Genomic DNA, 15,798 nt, shown 5'->3' with positions numbered 1-15,798 from the left:
GTTGACTCTCCATAAGGATTAAATCACCAAATGACAAAATTTGTTTTGGACAAATGATGTTTATTTTTCCTATAATGCTCCAGAAACAAAAAAAAAAAATGTATGCCAGCAGCCGTAAAAATGTTCTGTTAATCTGGTTTCAAAACATTTAGTTTGTTTGTGAATCATTCATAAATGTGAACCCAGTGGATTCTTCTCAAGGTGGCGAACAGAACCTGGTGATCTGCTTTTTAGTTCATTGAACAGGTGTTGAAATCAAACCCCTGGTATTTTAAATGTATAATAAATATCAATAGCGTCAACATTTGTTTTTACAATAAGGGAAAGGTTCAGGAATAAGAATCTCCATTGTATAATAAATGAACAATCAAATTCTCTGGTGCAAAGTTAAAAGGATAAGGGACGAAAAGATACGCAGGGATGATTTCAAGTGCTTGATGATCACCTGCTCCTCAAGCTTTATTGAAAACTGGTGGTCCAGTCAGTCCACTAGTTCATAATTTGAGACACTGTCCCTAAATGTGGATCATGTTGCTCTGGCCACAGAGAGACAGAGAACGGACCTCAGACCGTGGCAGCATACAATTATCCCAAACAAGCGAGCCAGACGAAGCTCTTTCCAATAAGCTAAAAAACAACACTACAGACATATGTACACACACAGCTCAAATGTTTCGGTCTAGGATTTCATCTTCTTATGTGTGTCACATTTTTGACACACACCACTCACCAATCGCACACATGAGACCAGAACAGGCAAGTGTTATTCTGATGATTATACACAAATCTTATTCTATTTTTAATCAATCAAACTAAAGCAGAAACAGATTGTTCTAGAACGAAACTCAGGTCATTCAGGCACATGTGCACCAACATTTTTTTCTGTTTCTAAAACATGCTATAACTAGTTCTAAACTGTATATGCCCTTTAAACATGGGCTCAAGTGCTCAGTATGGAGCAAGCAGGCATGTGCGTGGTGTTGGCATTCACAGGCATTCCTCACACACCCCTGAGGGGTACCTGAGCGTCTCTCACCTCATAGCCATGTGATGCTGGATGTCAGAGCAGCATGACATCCTGCATATATACATTTATAAACAGGATTAGCTGAAGAATGTTTCATCAACCTTGGAGTCCGTCCAACAAAATCCATACTCAAAGCACTTTCTTAGAAGCTCTCTCTTTGCGGAGCAGGGTGCGGTTTGAACAATCAAAGAGTGAGGGAACTTGGGCTGTTTTACAGAGGATACACAAACCCATGTGTTTCAAATGCAGTCAGTCTGCCTGCAACCTGGACATCGGCACACTCACAGATTATATAACCCATCATATCCAATGCAAACAACTAGCGGAGAAACAGGATGCTTGGGCTTCTTCTGGAAGCCTACGATCTACAATTTGTTCTTATTTTGGCAATTTTTTTCCCCCGAGTAAATATAAACACAACTGACAGTGATCTGAATGACACTGGGCAACTGAAGCCTGCCATCTCACTTAGACATGGTGTGTTGGGTGAACCAAGGTACATATCACTGGGAATAAATGTCTAGAGCAAATACCATGTGGCCACATCCACCAATATATTGAGAAATGAACTGTTAGAACTTCTTCAACAGTGCATAAAGAGCTCGCATCTGACGTCAAACCTATTGGAAGGAGAACTGCAAAAGAAATAAAGAAGTTCTGCTGAAACCTTATTTTTTTAACGCAACTATGGCAACCCTGGAACTTTTTGGTAATCAATAACAAATATCACAACTGTGATGATAGAACACATGAACTAGGCTGTATTACCTCCAGGAGGACTTCCATATGAACCAAAATTACTAATCTTTATGACCTCATGAGTTTGAGCTGCAAACAAAAGCAAGACCAGAACATTGAAGTGTTTCGCCGGAAATTGTTTTAGTGTGGCTGTATATAAATCTGATAGAAATCTAATTCAGCGAAGCGAGATATACACTTGGGACAAAACAAACTATAAAACAAGTGCAGATGGAAGCTGAGTTTTGAAAAAGGAAACGGAACGTCCAGTCGAATTAGCAGTTTTAATTTGCAAAGTGAAACAAGTGCATGCTTTTAACATGATGATCAAATAATGCCATGGATTAAAACATCAAAGAATCGAAACTAATATGTTTTTTCTTTCATCGACAGTCGTTTAAAAAACTTTCCTGTATTCTATTTTTGTGCTGCGATTGCAGTCAGTTTCAACATGCTCTGTCAGGTCATCATGAAAACGTGATAGCTACAGGCTTCAGAGTGAAATTCTTTGCAATGCTTCATTATCAACTTGAATTCCAGTGCAGTAGTTATTTGTGTTGGAAAAAATTGTGTTGTATTAAAAAATGTAATAGGTAGTTACATGCCAGTCATGTTTACTGTATTATTTCACAAAAACAAAGACAGGCCTTTTGGTAAAGGATGTTATTTTGTAAGGCTTTGGAGTTTTAAAAAAATGTTGTAAACTTTGTATTTAGCCCAGTAGGAAAGCCACCAAGCATGGGGAGAATATGCAAGCTCGAACCTGGGCAAGAATCGAACCAAAACCACAGAGGTGCAAAGCGATAGTGCTAACCACTGCATAGTGGTTTTCAAATGAATAATTTTTGTTACAACCTAGGGTGTCAGAAAATAAGAATTTGCCAACTGAGTAAAAGTGCATTTAAACTGGTATCCATATTAACATGTTAACACGTCAATAATTTAGAAGTTTTTCCCTCCATTTTTTTTTACACAAATTATTTATATGACCAGGTTTGTCCATAATGGCTTTCCATAATTACAGCGCTGTTATGCAGCTGTGAGTGATAATGGCATATTTAACGTGGATAATAAGATACCTGAGGAAACATCACTAGGTGTGCTGAATGGCAAATTTCATTATAAAAAGCTTATAAATGGAAGTTTGAATAAAACCAAAGTTGTGTGCTCAAGCTACCTTCAAGGAGAACAACTTTTACATGAAATATAAGACACTACATAAGTGGCTGTCAAGGTGAGGCAGATGGCAAAATCAAATTTTTATTGCACATACTGGAAACCAAAGTCAGTCAGTCAATCATCATTATTATCCCAGTGTAACAGCATATCTAACCAATAACAAATGGCATCTGCACTCATTCACTCTGGGTGTGTTTCTTTATTCCAACATTGCACATTTACTGTATAATGCAAGCAAATCTGAATATTTTAAAAATGTAAATATTAATGGTGATTAATAACAATCATTAAAAGCACTATATAAATATACACACACCATGGTATTCTAGAAAAACACGATGAAATGTTTTTAATGAACACTGCAGGAAAAAATACAGCCAGCAGCATGCCCTTAACACCATCATGCTCTAAAGAACATGCCTCGCTTGGGTGGAACCACAACACTGTAATAACATTATCTATCTGTCAGCGAAGGCGATAACAACAGGCTCTCTCAAAACTGTGGCTCCACCCTGGTCATGTCCTGCCTACCAACCCTGCAGGCACTCATACCTGTCAGTCTTCTGTAGAGACAAGAGGGAGGGTCAAGTAGTTTTAAGAGCTGAAACACTAATATCCCACCCAGATTGAATTTTATTCTGAAGTGTGACTTATAATTCTCTACGCATGCCACTGACAGGATCTCAATCCTACTCAAACATCTAGACCTCAACAGCTTTCCTAACAGGTCGGAAAAAAAGCCTTAAACTCAGTAATTTGAGTAGATCCTGTGCGAGTTCACTTTCCTTCAAATTGGTGGATAGCTAATGACAACATAGAGGCAACAGCAAAGGTGACAGCCATCTGTGGAGGGTGGGATTGTGGTTTAGAGGGAGTCTACAGCGGATGTTTTGGGGCATGTCTCATGGGAAAAGATGCATTGTTTTTTATTTCGTAACATATATTAACAAGATGTTCAAATGAGAAAGAACAGAACAAAAACAAGCCGATAATAATGATAAATCTTTTTCTCACACATTTTCAGAGCGAAAGAGAGAAAAAGTCTCAGACAAGCTTTGGTCTCTTCTGTCAGTTGTCCATCACATCATCACTTTGGCGTTTAATGATGTCATCACAGAACAAGTGACTGGATTGAACATTGCTCTTTATATAGTTAACTTTAACGGCTGAGATCGCTTCATGGCTAAATTCACGGCTGGATCTTGTTATTTTTTCACAGCTCCATCTTCTCCATTTTCAACCGAGCCACTAAAGAATCACAGTTGTTTTTGGTCTTTCGGCTTAGTACAGGTTTTTTATACTGGATGACCTTTCTGGTACAATCCTCCCATTTTATCTGGGCTCGTGCTGGGGCTCATCCCTGTTCGGGGTTTGTGCATTGGCTAGGAATGAATTTTTTTTAATTTAATTTATTTTCTTTAATCAGTGCTTGTAATTGTCTTATTCTATTGGCAGGTATTTGCTCACCTTACCTGTTTTTTCTAACACATCCACAAGAAAATGTACAACAGAGTAAAACATATCCTACAACCAAGGCCGCCAACACAAGCCATCACGATCTCACTTAGGGATCGCTCTTATTTCCACGATCAAGCCTTGCACAGTTTATCTTTGTTATGACAGTTCTTGATCCTGTTTATGATTTTATATCTTGCTCTTGCGCAGCCCAGTACAGATAAAGTTTAAATGATAACCAACCCTTAAATTAAAGTCATTAAATCAGTTTTTTTAGGCACCACAAATTTATGTTACCAAACTATAAGCTTGTAAAATCTACTTTATGCATGCAATTAATTTTTTTGAATAACTGTTTACAGGTAGATCATTTGACTTAAGATTCCATTGGGTCAGAAGTTGACAAACACTTAGTTGCCTATGCCTTTAAACTGCTTCTGGTAGGCCAATTGACACCATTTGAATCAATTGAGGTGTATTTAAACTCAGTGCCTCTTTGTTGGACATCATGAAAAGATCAAAAGAAATCAGCCAAAACTGTGGACCTCCCCGAGTCTGATTCACCCAAATGCCTGAAAGTACCATGTTAACCTTTATCAACTATAATATACAAGTACGTATGAACACCATGGGACCATGAAGCCATCATACCACTCAAGAAGGAGATGCATACTTTGCATGTTCTTCTTGAGTGTGACCGATATTGATATAACCTGAAAGCCTGCTCAGCAAAAAAAGGCAGACCACAGTCTAAAGCTACACATGGAGACAAAGATCTTACTTCTCAAAGAAATGGTCTGATGAAGGAAAAATGTAACTGTTTGCCCATAATGAGGCATGCAAGCTGAAGAACATCAACTGTGAAGCACGAAGGTGGCAGCATTATGTTGCGGAGGTGCTTTGCTCCACCATGGACTGGTGCACTTAACAAAATAGATGGTATCATGAGGAAGAAAGGGCCTTGTGGCGCAGTGGTGAAGCGCCCGCCCTATCATCCAGAGGCTACCTAAATTTTGATTAATTACTGTATGTATAAAATATTTTAAAATTTTTTTGTTCAGCTAATATCTGTGTTAACTTCTGGTTTCAACCGTATATGCTGTTTGCCTGATCAGTGCCTGCACCCTGACTAAGATTCTGTTTAATATGGTGTAACAAGTCTAACGAATAGGCAGCACCACAAACACGAGGCGAGGTCTAAGGTAAAGGGGGAATTTTATTTTTAAAAAATGGGGAAGAAAAAGAGTTTAAAGAGTGAGAAAACGGTGTGTGCACATGCAGGTCTGGTGGCAGTGCCCAGCTGACATCAGGGCACAGGCTGACGTGCAATGGGGGAGAGCAGAGTGGCAGAGTGCGCCCGGGTGGGCAGCGTCTCCTGCGTCTTCATGGGCACTCTTCTTCCGGCTGACCTGGCCAGCCGTCCCCAGCCTATGGGCGGCTTTCCCCACTGGGAACAGGAGCGTTAGATGGATGTGCAGCAGCCTTGTTTCCCCGCTTTGGCAACAAGATCTTGCATGCTGGCTCTGCGCGGGACTGCGAGTGCCACGGGAGCTCGTGCAGCATTCGTGTGGCTGTCCTTCACGCAGCGATCAAACGACTACTTTTAGTTTCGCCCCCCAGGACGTGTTACCCTGCTCGCATGCTACTCTTCCACGCACCTGCAGAAGGGGAGGCCGCCTACCTAGTGAGCCTAAGGAGTGAGCGAGGTGCGATAACAGATTGCCGTGACATAGTTTGACTGATTGCTACAATTAATAAAAGGTCCGTCAACTGGACTTTTCTTTTGACCTTTCTTTCTAAATAGGCTAAATTATCTGAAAATAGAATAAAACAAAAGATCGAAATGAATAAATATGCCTGGAAATAAACTTAATGTTCTTGTATTTGTTATATAACAACCACACAATGAGGAATATTTGATTTTTTTTCTTTTTTTTCTAAGTGAGTACAAATGTAATAGTGACATCTCTGTGTTTATGTACAGTATATGGAGATGTGTAATGTGGTATTTTCACACTGCAAACAGTGCTGTTGTTCTTGACCAGGTACCCAAAACTTTGATATTATACAAGTAGTCTATGGAAAAAAAGCACAGTTCCAGGTTTTGATCCCAACAGTTATAGGAGTGGAAAAAGCCCTACAGACAAGTTTATATAATAACAGAGAAGACTTGGGTTACAGGAAGGTTAAGTGTGTCATTTGATATATATGTGTCCCCTTTTGTTGCCCCTTCAGGCATACACCAAGATGAAAACAACAATTGTTGGAAATGAAATCATACAAAATGTTGCTGGTATTGAAAGATTTTGCGGAAGACTGAGATCAATTTGAAAGAATGTGTTGATACCTCGGACCTCAGGACGACAGATCACATCCCAGCAAAAAATACGACCGTGAGACCACGGCATCTATACAGGACATGGATCAAGCCTGTGCTTACATCTATAAGACTTTGTGCTTTGTGTTCTCAGCATAATATAACAGTGAGTGCTGTCTAAATATCCACTAATCACTCCCTGTCCTCAGACTTCCCAACTCCCATGCATCTCATCCTGTTCCTTAAACGATGTGCCCTGTAGAAAGCCTGTTTTCTTAGGTTTGAAGTTAGAGTACTGCTTTGATGTGTGTTTTTCGATGAAAAGACTGTGACCAAATTGATCTGTCTAACTAGTCTGGATATATTGCTGAATAAGCAAGGTCCCCAACAAGGGCTTGACTTATTAATACACAGTTGCACTGCCTCACAAAGCTGATCCAGGCTTTTTATGATCAATGGGGCTAACTGGCCAGCCAGTATGGTCATGCCTTCCTACACACTTGCTTAAAATGTTTTTTGGCTTTAAGAAAAAATGTAATATTCAGCATTTCTCAGAAGTTGTAAGTACATACTTAGTAATATTTTTTTTGAACAGTCATTTATTATCCAGTATAACTGAATGATGATGACAGGAATAATAAAGCTACAAATAAGCTATAAATATTCCCTAGCCTTTTGCAATATATACAGTACAGCACAGAAAAAATGACTTGGATCTAAAACACAAAATGTCTTTTGTTTAATATTTTTAAAAACATTTCACAAATCATGCACTTAAGGCTAGGAGCTATTAAAATTATTTTTCTGCTATAAAATAAACAATCTAAAAAAAAAGACTAATGGGATGGAGTTTGTACTGTATTGAAACAAGACACAGACAGCAGTCAGTAGAGAAAAGGAAACTGTGCAGCTCACAGTGTCCTCTCGGCCTCTGACGTTTTCGAAACTTTTTTGTGGCTTCTAAACCTCATGTCTCTGGCCTGCACTCACACTCTATTTATGCTAGAAAATAAAGCCGAAAAGTCGGCCCCTCCTAAATCTGTAAACTGCAATTAAGCTAAATTCCAAGTTTATTTCCAAATGCCATCCTTGCTCCAGACCATGTGAGACGCTGGATTCTAAAATTATCACACTATGGGTCAGGCAGCCCGTGAGAAGCCAGTCCATCTACTGTCCTCTTCAGGTCTCAAGCAGTCTGCCAGTGTACTTACTCTGCTTACTCTTAAAGCTTAAGCACAAAATAAGACACCAAACTTATAAACTGCATTGTACAGATTAGATTAAACAGGTCCGCTTTATATAAAGTAAGACAATAGAAGACAGTGTGTTAGAGAGTGAGTCAGTGAGTTCTGACTGTTTAATCTAGGACTACCAGAGGTCAACAGCTGGCTGTGCGCAAAAAAAAGAAAAAAAGAAAAGAAAAGCAAAAAAAAAAAAAAAAAAGCTCTGTTACCTCCTGATGAAGCACTACACATCCTGTATTTCTCTCTCTACTTCAGTAAGTACTGGAACACTGTCCTAACCGGAGAGCTAAGAGCCAAAGACATGTAATCGGAATTGGCATAAGGAGCCATTTACAGCAGCCAATCCACCTACAGGCATGTTTTTTAGGGAGTGAACATTCAGAATACCTGGAGAAAACCCAGACAGACACAGCGAGAATGTTTTTATTACAGGCTTATAATATTTTTATGATGTTTACTAGGCTTTCCATCTAGGCATGTGATGTGTTCATGCTTACTGATATCTTCCACAAGGAATTTATTAGACCAACCTTGATGCACTGGTGTATCATTTGTCCAAAAAGCATGGGTGGGATACAATCACCTTAGAAGACTAATTACACACAACCTTGGCAATTCAAAATGGAAAAAGCTGAGACATCACAGTTCGGACCAAAAAAAAAAACATTCTAATCTAAAATAGTAGTCAGAAAATGTGTTGGAAAGTCAGAAAAAGATCAGAGACTGCTGTTTCCCGTGGAGTAATCTATGCAGAATGCAGACAGACACACTTAATCCTGCTAGGGTTCAAAGCTTGACTACACATGTGTTGCCAACCTGCGCAAACACAACATATGCTCCATGATGCATACTTCACATGTGCTCTATGATTCACAGAGATAGAGAGAGAAAGAGAGAGAGAGTGAGAGAAATGGACATATGGAATAGACAAGACCATTCTGTAATTTCTCTCCATAGTATCACCAAGATCTAAACATATGAACATGTAGAAAGCTAATGTATTGAGTATTAAAAGCCAATAAGATATCAAATAATGCAAGAACAGTTGAAAATCTTTAACATTCTGCTGATCTGTTCATATCTGATGCCCCCAGACTTTGCAATATTAGCCATAATCACTCACTCTCACTTACTTACTCATCTTCTATACCGCTTTATCCTGTATTTCAGGGTCGCATGGACCTGGAGTCTATCCCAGGAGACTTAGGGCATGAGGCACAGGGTGGCAATTTATTGCAGTGTACACACACATACACACACTCACACACTTATTCACACACTATTGGCAATTTGGGAACGCTTGCACATACAGTATTTTCCTTGCCGCGCTCAGCTTTAGATTGTGTATTAGGGAGGGGACACAAGCTATACATACATAAATACATACATAAAACTATACATTAAAAAATATTTAATACAATTTCATCTGGTATGTGTGTTTTTGTAAAGCTGCTTTGAGACAATGTCCATTGTTTCAAGAAGTAAATTTGAATATGGTATGTACTATAGTATAGTATACAGTACTATGGTAAACTTGAGTAAATATACCATAATATACCATAGTATGACCATGGTGCTTTAGACATTGCCATGGTAGGCACTAAAATATTATGGTACTTCAGTGGGTACCATGGTAGTACTGTGGCTTGTATCTCTAAGATTCTGGAAAATATAGTAGCAAAGCAGCTATGCTCATATCCACATAGAAATGGCATACATGAACTGTATCAGTCAGGATTTGGGCCTCTTTACAGCACAGAGACAGCACTCATTAAAGTAATAAATGACCTCCTATTGGCCTCTGATTAAGGATGTGTAACCATGCTTGTATTACTCGACCTCAGTGCAGCGTTTGACACCATTGATCATGGGATTCTTCTTCACAAATTAGAAAATGTAGTAGGAATTAAGGGTACAGCCCTCTCCTGGCTCAGAATTAAACCTATTTGACTGATCGGTATCAGTATGTAGACATAAATGGTGATTATTTTGAATGTTCTCTAGTGGAGTTTGGTGTTCCACAAGGTTCAGTTTTAGGCCCACTGCTTTTTTCCCTTTACATGCTTCCTCTGGGCAACATAACACGTAAGCATGGTATTAGTTTTCACTAAAAAAAGTTATTAGTTATGCTGACGACACACAGTTATATGTCTCAGCAAAACCTGATGAGCTAAACCAGCTTACTAAAGTTGAGCAATGTGTCCAGGACATAAGAAATTGGATGCTAATTAACTTCCTTCTGCTTAATCCAGATAAGACAGAAGTTCTAGACATAGGACCGCATACAGCTAGAAGTAAGATTCTAGATCACTCTGTAACTTTAGATGGCCTTTCTGTCAAGTGCAACAGTAAAAGACCTCGGTGTGATTATAGAGTCCAGCCTTTCATTTAAAACTTATGTAGATAATATTACCAGGATAGCATTCTTTCACCTCAGAAATATTGCCAAGATAAGAAATATACTGTCGCTAAACGATGCAGAAAAACTAGTTCATGCTTTTATCACCTCTAGGTTGGACTACTGTAATGCTTTACTGTCTGGTTGTTCAACTAGGTGCATAAACAAGCTTCAGCTAGTCCAGAATGCAGCAGCGAGAGTCCTCACTAGAACCAGAAGATACGAGCACATAATACCTATCTTATCTTCACTTTATTGGCTCCCTGTGAAATTCCGTATTGATTTTAAAATACTACTTTTGACATATAAAGCATTAAATGGTCTCGCACCGCAGTTGCATCGCAACTGCTGATGTCTTATGATCCGCCACGCCTACTTCGATCAAAGGATGCAGGCTGCTTATCAGTAATGCGTATTATGAAAACTACAGCTGGGGGCAGAGCTTTTTCTTACAAAGCCCCAAAATTATGAAATAGTCTTCAAATTAGTGTTTGGGACTCAGACACAGTCTCAGTGTTTAAGTCCAGGCTAAAAACCTATTTATTTAATCAAACATTTTTATAAATAGATTTGCCTTACAGTAGGTAAAGCAGCAGATCAGGGGGACTCATGGACGTAGAGTATTATGGTGAACTGGTATGTTTAGATACTGCTTCCCCACTCTCATTGATCACTCAGGTTTGTTGACGGTGAGGTGATTGGTTGCTTTACATTTCAGGAAGCCCTCATGTCTGTGTTTTCTTCTGGCTCTCCCTTTTAGTTATGCTGTCATAGTTAGTCCTGCCGGAGTCTCTGCTTGCACTCTACAGTAAATATACGTTCACAGTGTACATTATATGACTGTGACAAGACCTAACTGTTGTCTCTCCTCTTCTGCTCTCTCTCCTGCTCTTTCTCTTCCCTCTGTCTCCTTCTCTCTCCTTCCCTCTCTCTGTCGAGCTAAACATGTCGTTCCTGAGCTGCCAGTGATCCAGACTCCCTCTGCCCTTCGGACCTGTCTGACCCATCCTGGTGCCCCACTTCTGGTTGGTGATCTCGTCACATGGATGCCCCGTGTGTCTCTTTGGGATGCGTCTCGTGTCTGGGGATGGTTCTCTCTACCTAGAAAATGGTTCTGGCCTCGACTGGTGTTGGCAGCTGTTCCTCTGAGGACTTGACAGTTCGATAGTTCAGGACTGGAACTTTATACCAGTCTACCTGAGTTTTTTTAACTGGACTCCATATTAACATCAATTAACCTCAACTGTTATGCTGACCTGCCTGCCAACTAACACACAGTATGAATGCAGATCATTTACTGCTTTCTGTTTCACATAAATGAGGATGGGTTTCCTGTTGAGTCTGGTTCCTCTCAAGGTTTCTTCCTACTACCATCTCAGGGAGTTTTTTCCTTGCCACTGTCGCCCTCGGCTTGCTCACCAGAGACTATCTGACCATTTTGATTCATACACATTCAAATTTACAAACTTAAATAATTCTTTTGATTGTGTAAAGCTGCTTTGGGACAATGCCAATTGTTAAAAGTGCTATACAAATAAAATTGAATTTAATTAGAATTGAAAATTACTATGGTTTGTACCACACCTTGGTGAATACAATGGTCCTTATTCAGTACCACAGTGGCTCAAATTTCAGCAACTATCTAATATCATATGTTTTACTGTACCATTTAGAAAAGTTAGTGCATACAGGACTACTAGTATGGTATAGTAGTACAGTCAGTACAAATTCCTTTAAGAGTTTGAACATACACTATTGCATTTGTTTAATGTTAAAAGGTTTAATGTAAAGACATAGAGTACTATCATACCATCTCATAAAAATAATATGGCACCAATGTATGACATTTTTAATAGCATCGTGGTATGTGTTCCCTCATAGTACTGTATACTTTAGGATATGTACCGCTTTACCAAAGTATGTATCATGGTAGAATTTCTTATGGGTAGCATGTTTTGTCTGTTTTGGGTATTTGCTTTCATTATTATGCCACTGTTTGGTATTTTGGTCCGTTTACGTGCCATGCAGCAATACTGGGCGACAGACCCACCATTCCGTTGGAGGTTTATCTATTGTTTCTGCGGCAGTTACTTAAGGGGTTGAATTGCTACTCGACATCTGATTGTCATTTACATACTACGGGCAATTTGGGAATATACATTAATCTTACCTGCATGTTTTTGGACTACGGAAGGTAACCGGAATACCCAGAGAAAACCTACCAAGCACGGACACTCCATGTACACAGTGTTGGGAATCAAACCCACTGGAGATACCAGTGTTTACTGAGTTTTATTAATTTAAAGGTTTTCCCCAATATCTCAAAACTAATCAAAATATTTCTTGTGTTAGATAATATTATGTCATAATATGATGATGACAATGTTATTATAGCAAAGTCTTAACAGTATTAAACATCCTGTGTGAACACATACAGTAGATTCATCACTGTTATACCGGACACTCGATGTATTATAAACCGTATTATTTAATATTGCTTTAAACTACGACTTAATATTTTCGTAACACACATTCTCCATAGAATCTTAATAAATCTTGAATACACACTGCAGAGTCCTGTTGTATTAAATGCTTCTGTTCATAACTATTGTGCCACGAACAACAAAGTGCTCTTTAAGCATCAGTTAATAATCATTAATAATGAGCAGAGACCTAGTGAAATGTTTGCTAAATCAAGCCATCAATCGTTAAATCTTAGTGAAAAACGAGCACGAGTCTGTGATGTGGTAAACAGCTGCAGACCCGATGAGCTCACTCTTTAAGGGAGTCCAGCGTTCTGATGAATGAAGATGCTGTGTCCAGACAGAGGAGCAAGGCCAGCACTGCGGCAGATCCTGGGAAAGGTCACTGTTGGCCAGGAGCATGTCCAAACTCAATAGGGTCGTTGCCCCTGACTCATCCGCGCTCTATATAATCACATAGTTCACCAAACAACAACTTGCACCAAGTGAGTCACTCTCAACTCTCATCACATGCCAGAATATGCACGATATGGACAGTGAAGGTTCATATCAAACGCAAACACAGAAAGTGTTTAGTCTAGAAGTGGGCTTAATCTGTGTTTGTAAAACTGTCATTAGTTTGTAAATTCACTAAAAATATCTGGTGAGAAAATTACCCTAATAACCAACGTGCTTTGTTTATGCCTATGAAATTACATCGTGGCCCTTACACAGAGAACTCGATGTCCTGCCTGTTAATTCAACAGACAGTTATTAAACATATACAATGTTTTCAGGCATGTGAAAAGGCTAGCGGGTATTCACATCTGTGCCCCAGATTCCTCCGGAATTATTACAATTTAAAAAGCAGAAGGTAGAAGACAGAGGGTGGACAGATTCATTATATGGATACAATGATGACCAGAACAAACTGTCTGTCTTTCCATTAGCTCATGTGGGGGGACACAATCATGGGTTTATACTCACATGCGGTTCTTCGCTCTCAGCAGCCCATTAAATGTCTGTTTGGGACATAAGGGATGTTATTTACAGGCAGTGGATCAAATCCTGAGCTGAAGGGTCTCCCTGTATGGTACAGAATAAAATAGAAAAAACACAAACATTAATCATCGAGTTATAGTCAGCAGGGATGAAACTACCTGGATGCTCCATTTGAGCTCGATAGTCACAGACACATAGTGTGGTGAGTTAAAGCTACGAACAGTTTCCACTCACTGAGCCAAATTCAGTCGAATAAACAAGAAAAGCCCATGGCGGATTTATGGCTAAAACTATTCACCAAATGTGTGTTGGATGTAAGACAAATTATATTTACTCCAAGATAAGATGGCTGGGTTTGAGATTTAGACAGCACTGCTCATTTCAAATCATTTACCTTCATTTAGCTAATCTGTTTATGACACATGGAAGGCATAGTTCTGATAATTACTGTGGTTACCGGATTGGCCTGAGACAGCCCCGAAATGGAAAGTCGTTTCATATAAACAATAGCAATTTCAGTTGCTGTAATATAATTGCGGCTTTTTCCGTGTTTTAGCGAGGTATGTATAAGCTAGCAGGTTAACCCTCTAAACTCCAACCAGAACACAACGGGAACAGGCAACCCTAATGCACAGATATCTGTGATTCAAACTCAACCCCCAACACTGGGTGTGCAAGGAGACAGTGCTAACCACTTACTACTACAGTACTACTTACTATCATTAAATTTCAACATACTGTACTGTAGAAACCATTTCCATTGCCTAGCAGATCTCAGACATGGATCTCAATGATGAGATTTGCCAGCAAGGCAAACAAAGAAGTTATGATAAAATTAAAAACAGTTGCTTTGCACATACAAAAGCATGTGCTGAAGCAAATATAGAGACCCATAAGTAAACCGACACCCCACCCAACACACACACACATACACACACACACACACAATTCTATCCAGTACAAATCTAAAACTAAATAGGTTTTAAACTGGGTTTAAAGCAGTAGCATAAGGGACACTGGCATCCTCTTGGGTACTACATTTGATGATTTGTAATTTAGTGGTGAGATCTTAACAAACTCTTCTAGTGTCTTGGCAACGTTTCTGAATCCAGACCTTTTAAAGCTACAGTTGACAGGGATGATGGCTTCCATGTGTTACAGCAGTATGTGAGCTAACGCATCATTACCATTGTTTCAGGAGGAATACAGCTGAGAAATAAGGCAGAGAGGACCACACTACTACTGATGAGAGCTGGGTGATATAATGTTACACTGTAAAAATATCATGATTGTCACTACCATTTTTTTCCCTGAAACATTGTACGCTACATGCTACAGTAACGCGTACATTTTTAGTTGTCTTTAAATAACACACAAGTGATTTACGCAGGAAATCTTCAATTTGCTGCAAAGTGTCTAAAAATTGGTGGTTTATGTAACAACCTTAGCAGCAACCTCATTTCCCCTCTCGTCTGTTCCAACCATATTGGTTGTGTACTAATCAACAGACAACAGAGTTCATTTGTCATCATCTACAGCTGTTTCCCATTGGTTAATCCCTTAAATTAGATGGTTTTTATGCTTAAATGATTCATAGGTCACTGTGTGGCTTAAAAAAACAAGAAACATTCCTCTGGAACTGGTCAGGTACAGGGACTGAATGAGAGCCAACAACTTGCCAAAAATAAGAGACGAAAAAAACCTAGAGAACTTCTCCTCAGCATTTTAGTGTCATAGTACGTCAAGTCCTGCCCATGGCACGAGCCAAGTCATGATCACTCACGACTCTCTCCACATTCCATTCCACGGCTTTTGTTTTGCCGCCTCATTCGCCGGCGAGAGCACACCTGCTTCGGATTTCATTCATCACTTTCACTCTATATAACTCACCTACGAACAACCATCCCTTGCCGAATTATTGCGTGCTCATAACCTAGTGTTCATTTACATCTATACAAAGTGCTTTTGCTCTTTTA

The 15,798-nt window shown here is 39.3% G+C and overlaps 1 protein-coding gene across 1 annotated transcript in view; it reads right to left on the bottom strand.

The window, feature by feature from the left end:
• The window catches only part of LOC128507598 (uncharacterized), a 135,925-nt gene that overhangs the window by 73,743 nt on the left and 46,384 nt on the right, over positions 1 to 15,798 (bottom strand). The window contains exon 2 of the mRNA XM_053478634.1: positions 13,808 to 13,906. The gene's annotated coding sequence lies outside the window, so the exon portion shown is untranslated. The remainder of the gene's footprint in view (positions 1 to 13,807; positions 13,907 to 15,798) is intronic.

Source organism: Clarias gariepinus, chromosome 2 (assembly GCF_024256425.1).
Source record: "Clarias gariepinus isolate MV-2021 ecotype Netherlands chromosome 2, CGAR_prim_01v2, whole genome shotgun sequence".
Classification (NCBI taxonomy): Eukaryota; Metazoa; Chordata; class Actinopteri; order Siluriformes; family Clariidae; genus Clarias; species Clarias gariepinus.
Note: the sequence above shows the minus strand (reverse complement) of the source record. Positions and strands in the feature narration are given on the sequence as shown.